Below are 14575 nucleotides of genomic sequence, written 5' to 3'. Positions count from 1 at the left end.
GACAGACATGCAGACAGACAGATATGACGGACAGAGGGATATGCAGATATAACAGACGGACATGTAGACAAGGGAGATATGACAGGCGGACATGTAGACAAGACAGATATGACAGACAGACATGTACACAGAACAGATGTGATAGACAGACATGCAGACAAGACAGATATGACAGACAGACATGTAGACAGGACAGATATGACGGACAGAAGGACATACAGATATGACAGACGGACATGTAGACAAGGGAGATATGACAGACAGACATGTAGACAGGACAGATATGACGGACAGAGGGACATGCAGATATAACAGACGGACATGTAGACAAGGGAGCTATGACAGACAGACATGTACACAGGACTGATATGACAGACAGACATGCAGACAAGACAGATATGACTGACAGACATGTAGACAGGACAGATATGACGGACAGAGGGACATACAGATATGACAGACGAACATGTAGACAAGGGAGATATGACAGGCAGACTTGTAGACAAGACAGATATGACAGACAGACATGTACACAGGACTGATATGACAGACAGACATGTACACAGAACAGATATGACGGACAGAGGGACATACAGATATGACAGACGGACATGTAGACAAGACAGATATGACAGACGGACATGCAGAAAAGACATGACAGACGGACATTTAGAAAAGACAGACATGTAGACAAAACAGATATGACAGACAGACATGTAGACAAGACAGATATGACACACGGACATGTAGACAAGACAGACATGTAAACAAGACAGATATTACAGACAGACAAGACAGATATGACAGACAGACATGTAGACAAGACATGACAGACGGACATTTAGAAAAGACAGACATGTAGACAAAACAGATATGACAGACAGACATGTAGACAAGACAGACATGTAGACAAGACAGATATGACAGACGGACATGTAGACAGAACAGATATGTCAGACGGACATGTAGACAGGACAGATATGACAGACAGACATGTAGACAGAACAGATATGACAGACAGACGGACATGCAAAGAAGACAGATATGACAGACAGACCTGCGGACAAGACAGATATGACAGACAGACATGACATATGACGGACAGACGGACATGCAGACAAGACCGATATGACAGACGGACATGTAGACAAGACAGATATGACAGACGGACATGACATATGACGGACAGACGGACATGCAGACAAGACCGATATGACAGACGGACATGCAGACAAGACCGATATGACAGACGGACATGTAGACAAGACAGATATGACAGGCAGACATGTAGACAGGACAGATATGACGGACAGACGGACATGCAGACAAGACAGACAGACCTGCGGACACGACATATATGACAGACAGACATGTAGACAAGACAGATGTGATTCTTGTCTACATGACTGTCTGCCATATATTGCTTGTATTCATTTCTCCGTGTCTACGGCCTTTTGTCTGCCGTGTCTGTTTAATCTACATGACCGTTTGTCTGTCCGTGTCTGTATTTCCGTTTTCCTTTCATGTCTGTTTATTACATATTGTCCGGGAAGTCATCAACAAACTACGCCGATATACCACGTAGATAAATAATTTACGAAATATTGTTTTTTATGCTTTTTTGTAAGTAAAAACGTACAAGTGAAACGCCCTAGACATGACTTCAACTTTGACCTCTCATTTCAGACGTCTAGAGACACATCCCAGACATCCCACCCTCATTTACAACAAATGCATGGTGTTACAACTGTACATATACACACTCAGTCATATTTATATCCTATAGGTCATATAATTGCTCACTTCGCGCATTGCCGGAACATATTACTAAGTGATTTGCATAGCGTCCAGACGCTGACTGACCTACTTGACCGGCGTGACGTGTCCGTCCCTGACCAGTGCTGGGCATTACCCAACTCGGGGGCTGCAAGCTGCAGGGTGTGTTAACTTTGTTACCGACTTCATCAGGTAAGACGATAATTCTTATATCATCTATAGCGTATCAGCATTTGACAGTGATTCATTTGAGATGAATTTCGTGCGTATCTTCAATATCGTAATGTTATACACATAATATCTCAACTCCACACACTCCACAACATAATACACTAAAGATCTACTCGTCCGTGAATCTGAAAATGTCAGCTCGAAATTACTTATGAAGATAAATAGCTCACATTTTACATATTAACCTGTATGTTGTGAATATACCAAGCAAGCTTGTCATATAGCCAATGTGTTTCTTTAAAATGTTCGCGTACATATTTTATGGTAGTATTGCCGATTGATCTCAAAGGTTGGTGGGGGCGGTCGAGTAGCCTAGTGATTAAAGCGTTCGCTCGTCACGCCGAAAACCCGGGTTCGATTCCCGACATGGGTACAATGTGTGAAGCCCATTTCTGGTGTCCCCCGCTATGATATTGCTAGAATATTGCTAAAAGCGGCGTAAAACCGTACTCACTCAATCAAAGGTTGGTTGGTTTGTTGTTTAACGCCGCACTCAGCAATATTCCAGCTATTTGACGGCGGTCTGCAAATAATCGAGTCTGGACCCGACAATCCAGTGATTGACATCATGAGCATCGATCCACGCAATTGGGATCGATGATATGCATCAACCAAGTCAGCGAGCCTGACCATCCAATCCCGTTAGTCGCCTTTTACGACAAGCATAGCCACCTCTTACGGCAAGCATGGGATCTCAAAGGTCGTTATTTATCATAACTTGTTTTGGGGACATGTTCATGTTTTGGTTTCGTGAATGTCTGAACCAAATGTTTATTAACCATTTACTTTGCTTCAATAACACATGTTGAAGACAAAGAGCTAGGACACAGCTATGCTCAGCGCCAAGCATGCAATGCGGTTTGTTTATCTCATAATGTAAACTTTGATATACAGCTTCGTGGTCTGAGCGCTCGCCTCCCTACACTGCTGTGATCTGTCGCTGGGTAGCGTAAGACATGCGGGTGTGTGAACGGTATTCCCTCCCGCGTGGTTTTCATTAAAGCGAGTGAGTATATGGTCTTACGCCGCTCTTAGCAATATTCCACAAATACCACGGCGGGGGTCACCAGAACTTGGCTTCACACATTGTACCCATGTCGGGAATCGAACCCAGGTCTTCGACGTGATGAGCAAACGCTTTAACCACTAGGCTGCCCCACCGCGCCTGTTTTCATGACAGTAGTGGGGGGGAATGGGGTTTCACGTCGCGTTTAAAATTATTGCACCTAAACAGCACTAGCCCGCCATGCCGGTTTAATAGTGATAGCCCATTGAGATATTATGCCCAGTTTACCATGGATGCCCCACTCAGACACAGTAAACTGACTCCGAGCCGACCAGTCCTTGTTTTAGCCCCTTAATGCCGAGCGACAGGAAGGGTAACAACAAGTACCATCTTTTAACGTCTTTTGGCATGACGGGGCCGGGAATCGAACCCTCGACCTTCCGCTCTCTGGACAGACCCTCTATCAACTAGGAAGTCCTTTATGAAAGTAGTAGACGCCTATGCACTGCAGAACTTCCTCGATGTTAAGGTACCTGTCTTGATACAACTGAAATACTGTTCAAAGCTCCTAAACCCAGCTTATGGTTCCTTGCACATAACACTGCTACCCCGCCAAACAGTTTTAAAAAGCTAGCAACTTACAATGGATTTATGACATTGTCTATAGAACCGGTCTCCAGCGACCTATTTATATGCATTCCGTAAGCGGCTACTGATGCATCTGGTTGCCAGGCTCAATGACGTTGTCACGTGACTTTGCTCATTATATCAATCACTGGTTTGTCTCGTCCAGATTATAAGTGCCGAGCTAAACAAGCAACAATGAATATCGTCCAACCGCGTAAATTCGAACTTATTTTAGATGGATATATCGCTTCAGACGATGGAATATATAGTTCTGTCGGAATGGTCTAACATTGGCACTCCCTTTTTCTCTAACTAAGAAAGCTTGATCTATTTTAGATGCTCCAGAGGATCTCTATTTACAGAGATTCCACTATATAATAGTGAGTGAGTGAGTTGGGTTTAACGCCGCTTTTAACATTATTCCAGTTATATCACGGCGTGTCAGCTTAATGTGGGAGGAAAGCCCGAAGTGATGCAGGTCTCAGACGTTTACCACTTCGGTGAAACCCACGAGCACGGGTTTGGTGCTGACAAACCTAGAAACATAATTGGGGCGAACCGGGATTCGAACCCACAATCATAGGTTTCTGGCGTGCCCAAGGGACGCAACTCTGCACAGCGAATCGCGGCGCCTTAGACGACTGGGCCCCCCGTGTCCCCCCGCTATATAATATGATCGCCGATAAAACATTATCCAAATGAACTGGCAGAAAAGTATACTCTAAGGTTGTCAAACAAATGGTAAATGTCAAGTTTTAAACTAATGGTTTGAAAGTCAAATCAGCAAAGTCCATGGAACATTTTTGTCCATAGTCGTTGGCGGAAACATGAATAATGTATAATAATATTAACACGTCCCATTTTAATTCTGGAAACCCAAAAGTCCAGAAACTCTACGGTCTTTGCCCAGTCTCGGTTAAAGGTATTTACAAAATTAAACATGCCGTTTTCATGGGAACATACCAAGGAAGAAAAAATGGAAAAAAAATTGTTTAAAAACTCAATATTTAGACTATGTCGCCCATGGGCCTGCCCATGGGCGAAGTGTGGCAGGCCCATGGGCGAGAATATGTTCCTTTACTTAAAACTCATGTTTTTGTTTCGCAAATACATTTAATGTATTCATTCAAGTATCATGACACAAAATTTACCTCATTTTAACTTATTTCAACGATTTTATAACGATATTGAAATATTTCGCCCATGGGCGAGAAAAAGGGTTTGGCCCATGGGCGAGTATATGTTCCTTTACTTAAAACTCATGATTTTGTTTCGCAAATACATTAAATGTATTCATTGAAGTATCATGACACAAAATTTAACTCATTTTAACTTAATTCAACGATTTTATAGCGATATTGAAATATTTCGCCCATGGGCGAGAAAAAGGTTTGGCCCATGGGTAGGCCCATGGGCAGGCCCATGGGCGAGAATATGTTCCTTTACTTAAAACTCATGTTTTTGTTTCGCAAATACATTTAATGTATTCATTCAAGTATCATGACACAAAATTTAACTCATTTTAACTTAATTCAACGATTTTATAGCGATATTGAAATATTTCGCCCATGGGCGAGAAAAAGGGTTTGGCCCATGGGCGAGTATATGTTACTTTACTCAAAACTCATGGGTTTTTTTCGCAAATACATTAAATGTATTTATTCAAGTATCATGACACAAAATTTAACTAATTTTTACTTAATTCAACTATTTTACGGCGTTATTAAAATATTTCGCCCATGTTTACGTCAGTCCCTTTCAAGCATCAACTAACTGTTTGCAAAGTATATTGTATCATGTGAAATATACTTTATATTATATCATTACATTACTATTTTAAAAGGGCATTTGGTTGGATGTTTCCTTTAGTTCTACAAATTTCACCTGTTTTACATATTGTAGCGATCTTTAATGAACCCGGCCTTACCTCTCAAAACGTTTTGACAGTTTATCATACGAATTCATGTGCGTGTACTCCAATTCATTGGAGTTATTTTCCACAACATTAAATTTTAGTTAGTTTCTATTTCATTTCCCATTTAATGTCCCGTTGATACATCACACTGGGCAATTACGTGACACCAGGTATGCAATATACAGGTACGCGTGCGCGTATTTTAATGAAAAAAACTATTCGTCTTTTATTGCATAACGTTTGGCTGAATATCTTACATTCTAACGAAATCTCGAAATAATTATTTAATTACATGCGGTTTCGAACTGACCAGTGGGAATTATGTTTCAATACGATTGAGGAAAACGTGAGTGAATATTGTGACACTAAAGCAACTTTTAACTGCATTGTCACTTTTGGTATGAAAATGGTAACAGTTCAGAAAAAACAACAGCCTTCTTATGATAATTCTCATTAGTACGTTGTATCTAATTACAGTGTCGGCCTTATTTACAGGTGATTCTACAATACCTGCTCTCGGTCAATTACGATCTACCACACCACGCGTGAATAAACAGTTATGCAGGTGTTGCTGTGGGCAAATACCTAGCCTGAAAATGTTTATTTTTTTTAGGATACATGTTTTACAAATGTTCGTTGATATGTGGATATATTAAGCACAAAGACAAAAAAATGTTTATGAAAGATGAATTAGTGCCTTGATATATTCATCGAGATGTGTATCATCGTTTAATGGGGTCATTCAATAAACGTATGTTTGGAGGAGATATCAAAGGAGCCGCCCAATATACACAGTGTCGTCCGGTGAACTACCACCCCACCCTGTCCATTAGAGTTATGTAATCGGTACACAAATATATTTGATGCGGTGTCAGTGCGGAAGGAGTTTGAATTACGTCCGCCAGTTGTCACAGAAATCCTCAAAGTATAGAAACAATAAACAAGGTCAATCCGTACTAATTACCTAGTGACGCACGTAACAACGACTGTCAATAGGGAAAATGGTGAAAACAAATTGAAATAGATTTTAATAAAACATTACTGTACTACATAACTCGCAAAAGCGGTGCCTAAAATTTTTGACCGTGTTATGTGTGTTGTAAACTGACGAATAGCAAGTAATTGTCATGCTGTACGCATGGTTCCATATACAAATTCAGTTATACAACCGGTATGAAACTGAGAACTGAGATACCAAGTACAACCTGCATTCACACACGGAAGCAATATACTTGTGTGTATGCCCTCTCCTCTAAAAAATGTATCACTAATTATAAAGTATTTGCATTGTAATAAATATAGTAATGATAAAACTTGGTAATTTGGTAGGTCTCCGACAGATATGATTTTCAGTTTTTTACACCTTTGATTGATACGGATTACGTACCTGTAGTCTAGTCACTGTCTCTAATGTATCTGCTTGTCAGAAATTTCAAATGTCTTGTTATAGCACTGTTCCTAAAATACGGCAGTTTCTTTTATCGGGTATAAATAGTTGATTCGTCTTGTCACGCAGTCATTTTTTACTTGATCGAATGATTTCCACAAAAAATTACGGCAGAGAGTTTTGTATTTTATTATATTTTTAGAAGACTTTAGAAGATGCTTACATCACTGTATCTCAGAACGTAAAACTGATAACATTCAAACATGTAATTAGTACACAGTTAATTGTTACATATAATTTCCTGCATATTCCTTTTTGAACAAAAAGCCTACATGTATACTGATATCAGTGTCCACTGTTAAAAGGGTATTAGTGCAGTCAGCCATGGTAAATGGAGAGACAATAATAAGGTGATTATTTATAGTCTGTTGCAGAATATGCGGTATAAGTGTAGTCATTGATACATATACACATTACACATATACAGATGAAATACACGATATGATGCAGTGCAAATAACAATTAAGATACGGTTTCTATTAAAAATAATTATACGATTTTGGATTTAATTAGCATGTTTAAATTTTCAGGCCAACACGGCTGAGATACAGCATCGGCATACTCAACTGGAGTTGTTTTCTGCCGGTCGTAAGTTCATTGATTGACTGAGCACACTCGTGTCGGGGTTGCGATATTTTCTTCTCTTTTTTGGCAGCCTGCCACCGGTCTGAATTTTGAGAAAGGTCTCAGCATGGGACTGTTAATTACTTCTTAATGATGTCTACAAGCTTACAAACTTGTAGATGTTGGGTGCGGTTAGGACCAAACTTTTTCAGCTCAGAGTGTTAGTGGCCCTGGAACCCATAGTGTCAAACAGGTTCTGCACAAAACGTCCATCAGATTCTACTGTTCAGCAACATTGTCACTGAATTTCAGAACTCTGGCATGATATAATAATCAAGGATTTCGAAGGTGAACGAGGGGAAAGGCAGACGCACGTGGATTTACCCTCAGGTTATTATTGTCTGGAGTTCACATTTTGGGGCATTTCATATTCTAATTGAACAGAGTTCACCTGCACATGTCCACTTTAGTGATACAGACTGTAACCAAAAATGCAATGAGCCGTAGCTCTTAATCCCTTATAACAACGGTAACAACAACCAGGGTGAGGACACAGTAAGGTTAAACCGTGTCCAACAGACAATCTGAGGTGGCTATCTCCCATCAAGTCAGCTCTGTTTTTAAGCGCATAGTTATGTTTTTACATATTGAAATAAAAGGAATTTAAAAAAATATATTTAACAAACCTACACATTACCAAATACAAAACTGTATAACCCTCTCTAGACTTCGTTCCAATTAACCTGGATCATTCAACTCTCTCGCGAAGGTCGTATGCGACATTAAAGTGAATACGTCTACAGTGTACAAGTAACTTTTAACTGTATCATATATACTCATGATAAGCAATTATTTTCGTTCCTAATTCGAATGAGCACATTCTGAGGCTAAATCTGCAAAAGGACAGATAAAATATTTCTTTGTACAATGCAAACGATACAAACGTAGCGGCTGATATATCAAGTGTTCTCGTTCAATCTATTGTACATATTGAAGTGATTGTAAAGTTTCAAGGAGTACTAAAATGTTGTGGTATTATGAATGTATCTAGAATATGAATAGCGAAAAACAGTCACCATATCGGATGTACATGTATATCTTGTCTTCCAACACCACGCTTGTGCCGAGGCCCATGGTCATAAAACTAATCGGTCCCATAAAAGGAGCAAATAGTTTCGCAGATACTTCTTGCTATGGTTCACTCACAATTGTCAGACGACCTAATCATCAGTCAGACCAGTCAAGTGTGACCAGCGTACCTGCCTGGTTTTGGCTCCTAATTACTGAACTGCCCAATACTGTCATACTGTGGGCAGAGTAAGCGGCCTCGTTGAGTGATACAGACTAACCAGATTATGATTGTGTTTGTAAGTTGCGTTTAATCTGTGTCGGGTTGCAGTTGTTTTATTAGTCAAGACTAGGGGTAGTTTTTTTCAATGAAACCTTTTAGCCGTTGAGTTTGTTTTGCATTCATTTCATTAAATACATTGTTAGGTAGAATAATAACACGTTATATGGATAAAACATCTCCCTAATCTGAGTATAATCTCACATGTACTCTAAGTACCGTACTATATTACTTTGCGGAGACACTGAGTATAATTTTTTAGTTGGCATTGTATGCTGTCTGAATGACTTTACACAAATCCCTGCATTCAATAGACCCGTGAAGATCTTCAACAAACCATTCTTGGCGTAAAAGGGCGACAGCGCTTGTCGTAAGAAGCGACTACCGGGATCGGGTGGTCAGGCTCGCTGACTTGGTTGATGCATGCCATCGTATCCCAATTGCGTGGATAGATGCACATGATGTCAATCACTGGATTGTCTGGTCCAGACTCGATTATTTACAGACCGCCGTCATACAGCTGAAATATTGCTAAGTGTGGCGTTCTACAACTAACAAACAAACAAAACACAAAAAGAGAAAGTGTATGAGTACTAAAACTTGCAATAGATATGCGTACCCTACGTACACACATGTGTCCCATTCGACAGTCTACAACACACGAATAACTGTCAAACAAGTTTGGGTACCCTTTCTGTTCAGGCAAGTTATTTAGTTCGATAATTTTGTATTAAAATCCTTTTCAATTTGTTTTCATCCTTTTTCCCTATTCCATGCATGTTTATGTTGCTACATCTTATTGCTCATGTTTCCAAGTATTGTAAAACACTTTAATGTTTCTCCTTCTTAATCTAACGTTATAACATTTCCGGCCATTGCCATCATCTAATACACAAGAGATGATACCAAGACATATTTTATTCGGTTTTATGGTCTATGCGGTCTTACAATTGATTTTATTAGTCTTTAAATCTTATGTCTTGTAAATATTTTCACAAACAGGGCTGTTAACTGATATAAGGAATGTAACATCCAGTTGAGGACTGAATACGACGTACGTTAGTCTGGTAACGACATTTCTACAATTAATATTTTGAATAAGCCGTTAATACGCCAGTTGTGACAGGGATGATGGTATGGTAGATGTAGCAGACATATTGACAGCCGTTGTTACGCGAGTCACTAGGTTATTAGTACGGCATTGGCCTTGTTGATTGGTACTATACTTTCTGTGGCCACTGGCGGACGTAATTCAAACTCCTTCCACACTGACATCGCACCAAATATATTTGTGTACCGATTACATAACTCTTACTGACAGGGTAGGGTGGTAGTTCACGCGAAACGGACGACACTGTGTATATTTAGCGGCTCCTTTGATATCGCCTCACAACATACTTTTAATGAATGACCAATTAAACGATGATACACATCAGGATCGCGGAGAAAATACAAGCTTCGTTCGCGTTGAATATATATATCAAGGCACAAATTCATCTTTCATAAACTTTTTGTGTCTTGGTGCTTAATATATCCACATATCAACGAAAATATGTAATACATGTATCCACAAAAATATACATGTACAGGCTAGGTATTTGCGCACAGCAACACCTGCATAACTGTTTATTCACGCGTGGTGTGGCAGATTGTAACTGACCGACAACAAGTATTGTAGAATCACCTGTAAATAAGGCCGACACTGTAATTAGACACAACGTACTAATGAGAATATGAGAATTATCATAAGAAGGCTGTTACGTTTTTCTTAACTATTACCATTTTCATACCAAAAGTGACAATGCAGTTAAAAGTTGCTTTAGTGTCACAATATTCACTCACGTTTTCCTCAATCGCATTGAAACATAATTCCTACTGGTCAGTTCGACACTGCTTGTAATTAAATAATTATTTCGAGATTTCGTTAGAATGTAAGATATTCAGCCAAACGTTATGCAATAAAAGACGAATAGTTTCTTTCCATTAAAATACGCGCACGCGTACCTGTCACGTAATTGCACAGTGGGATGTATCAACGGGTCATAAAATGGGAAATGAAATAGAAACTAACTAAAATTTAATGTTGTACACGCACATGAATTCGTATGATAAACTGCCAAAACGTTTTGAGAGATAAGGCCGGGTTCATTAAAGATGTTGGGTGCGGTTAGGACCAAACTTTTTCAGCTCAGAGTGTTAGTGGTCCTGGAACCCATAGTGTCAAACAGGTTCTGCAAAATACGTCAATCAGATTCTACTGTTCAACAGCATTGTCACTGAATTTCAGAACTCTGGCATGATATAATAATCAAGGATTTCGAAGGCAAAACCTTTTCTCGCCCATGGGCGAAATATTTCAATAAATCTGTAAAATAGCTGAATTGAGTAAAATTGTGTTACAATATGTGCCATGAAAATAGTAAGAACACCTGCATGTATTTTGCGAAACAAAAACATAAGTTTTAAGTAAAGGAAAATATTCTCGCCCATGGGCCAAACCCTTTTCTCGCCCATGGGCGAAATATTTCAATAAATCTGTAAAATAGCTGAATTGAGTAAAATTGTGTTGCAATATGTGCCATGAAAATAGTAAGAACACCTGCATGTATTTTGCGAAACAAAAACATAAGTTTTAAGTAAAGGAAAATATTCTCGCCCATGGGCCAAACCCTTTTCTCGCCCATGGGCGAAATATTTCAATATCGCTATAAAATCGTTGAATTAAGTTAAAATGAGTTAAATGTTGTGTCACGATACTTCAATAAATACATTTAATGTATTCGCGAAACAAAAACATGAGTTTTAAGTAAAGGAACATATTCTCGCCCATGGGCGAAATATTTCAATATCGCTATAAAATCGTTGAATTAAGTTAAAAAGAGTTAAATTTTGTGTCATGATACTTAAATGAATACATTAAATGTATTTGCGAAACAAAAACATGAGTTTTAAGTAAAGGAACATATTCTCGCCCATGGGCCTGCCCATGGGCCTACCCATGGGCCAAACCTTTTTCTCGCCCATGGGCGAAATATTTCAATATGGCTATAAAATCATCGTTGAATTAAGTTAAAATGAGTTAAATATTGTGTCATGATACTTGAATGAATACATTAAATGTATTTGCGAATCAAAAACATGAGTTTTAAGTAAAGGAACATATTCTCGCCCATGGGCCTGCCCATGGGCCTACCCATGGGCCAGACTTCGCCCATGGGCAGGCCCATGGGCCACACTTCGCCCATGGGCAGGCCCATGGGCGACATAGTCTAAATATTGAGTTTTTAAACAATTTTTTTTTCATTTTTTCTTCCTTGGTATGTTTCCATGAAAACGGCATGTTTAATTTTGTAAATACCTTTAACCGAGACTGGGCAAAGAGCGTAGAGTTTCTGGACTTTTGGGTTTCCAGAATTAAAATGGGACGTGTTAATTTTTATATATATAAACACGACAATAATCTGAGTCACAATTTCACACTTGCATGCCAACAGGCTTGCCAATCAACAAGTCATAAGAAATGGCTCGGGCTTTCCAAAGTGACATCATGGCGGAACTATTTGCTATCACCGAACATCTGCAACACCTTCTCGGGAGACAGGAGATTTTGCGGGCGGATCTACTGTATGGTGACAGGGGTGCTAGGGTGAGTTCATTCATTGGAGGTGGAAGAGCAAGCCCAGGCGATGTTCAGACATTAGTGAATCACATTTGCACTGTGCTTGTCCGTCTGACCGGAACGTACCGACTCAACTCCAGTCTTGTCGGATCACGTGGCAATCTCACACCAGATACCCGTTCCCGTAAGTCACATGATATTACATCGTTTTAATAACCAGGGCCCCGTTGCACTAAGCGATCTTAGCGCTACGGCTCTCGTAAGTCTATGTTAAAATATGGGAGTTACAATCGACTTAGCACTAAGATCGCTTTATGGAACAGGTTCCAGGAATGTAAATGATGCGTGTAAGGTTTTCTTGGTTGATAATAAGTTGTTTATAACTGTACATAAAAATGGGAAAAACATATATTTATAGGTAATGCGAAGGATTCATTATGAAGAACGTAGTTTTTTTGTTTTTTGTTTGTTTGTTTGTTTGTTGTTTAACGCCGCACTCAGCAATATACCAGCCATATGACGGCGGTCTGTAAATAATCGAGTCTTGACCAGACAATCCAGTGATTGATAACATGAGCATCAATCCACGCAATTGGGATCGATGGCATGCGTCAACCAAGTCAGCGAGCCTGACCATCCGATCCCGTTAGTCGCATTTTACGACAAGCATAGTTGCCTTTTACTACAAGCATAGTTGCCTTTTACGACAAGCATAGTTGCCTTTTACGAAAAGCATAGTTGGCAATCCGGATCTGAATTAAGTTTCATAGTACCCCTTGCTTGTCTTAAGATCCAACTAAACAGGGACCCGTTCCACAAAGTGATCTTAGCGCTAAGTCGATCGTAACTCCCATTCTTTAACACTGACTTACGACAATCGTAGCTCTAAGATCGCTTTGTGGAACGGGGCCTTGGTCCCCGTTCCACAAAGCGACCTCAGCGTTAAGACGATCGTAAGTCCCGCTCGTTAACATAGACTTACGAAAGTCGTAGCACTAAGATTGCGGATACGACAAAAGGAAAGTTAAAATGTAACAGTTATGCAAATAAGCCAATCTATCCTCTCTCTGAATATATGCTGGTCGTGAGAGGCGACTAACGGGATAGCGTGGTTAGGTTCACTGACTTAATTGATTCATGTCATCGTATCTCAATTGCGTGGATGGGATACTCATGATTTCAATCAGTGGTATGCCTGACTCGACTATATAAAGCTAAAATATCGCTGACTGCGGCGAAAACCTACAGACAAGCAATTCCATTATGGTTTTAATCTAAATTAAATGCAATCACGATTTAACTAAATGTCATCAATATTATTTCAGACCTCAACCGCCGCACGCCAGTCCAGGAGACTTTGGAAGGGTCACGTGGTACAATGAGCCTAGCCGTTTGCTGATTGGCTCGATGGATATCGATGACGTCATACAAATATGAAATTGTACAGAACCATGACTAAATAGACAGTTGATACAAATGTTGGTCAAGGCAGGTGGACATAGGGCTGATTGTGCTCAACCCTCGCCCACCCACATTATGTTTGGCTTATGCGTTTTGGTTAAAGAGACCCACAAAAGTATTACCCAAACAAGAACGGCAAGTATCATATGTGCCTTAAAGAGAAATATGTCCATGAAAGGGCAATACACACAGTATATTTTTATGTCCCAATCTGTATGGTTGGATCATGCATTTTTCTACTTTTAAATAAACTGCTCATTATTTTGGAGATTCTGACTTTGTGAGTGTCTGGGACTTTTATGGGAATATCATAGGTGAGTGAGTTACGCTGTGGCTAGCACATTATCATTAGATTCTCACTAGCAGGGCTGGAGCTTTGTTCGTGGACCAGTCGACGGATACACAGCGCATGAACTCCACAGCACCACGTCACACTCTACCGCAGAGTTCTCTCCCTCCCTATGGAAATGGACTCTTCCGTTCCACCGGAAGGCTTCCTGTCCCAAGGCGCGAGGTACACGCCAAGTTTGTTTATGTCTAGCTGAATGTCTAGATATTATCGAGAAATATCGGGAGACATT

At 39.8% G+C, this 14575-nt stretch overlaps 1 long non-coding RNA gene across 1 annotated transcript; it reads left to right on the top strand.

The window, feature by feature from the left end:
- Nucleotides 1-1738: 1738 nt before the first annotated feature.
- LOC124151204 lies at nt 1739-14264 on the top strand. Its single transcript, XR_007220010.1, has 3 exons — nt 1739-1968; nt 12409-12717; nt 13859-14264. It is a non-coding gene; the product is annotated as an uncharacterized LOC124151204 (long non-coding RNA).
- The last annotated feature ends 311 nt before the right edge of the window (nt 14265-14575 follow it).

This window comes from Haliotis rufescens, unplaced genomic scaffold (genome assembly GCF_023055435.1).
Source record: "Haliotis rufescens isolate VD_foot unplaced genomic scaffold, xgHalRufe1.0.p SCAF_11, whole genome shotgun sequence".
Taxonomy (NCBI): Eukaryota; Metazoa; Mollusca; class Gastropoda; order Lepetellida; family Haliotidae; genus Haliotis; species Haliotis rufescens.
Note: the sequence above shows the minus strand (reverse complement) of the source record. Positions and strands in the feature narration are given on the sequence as shown.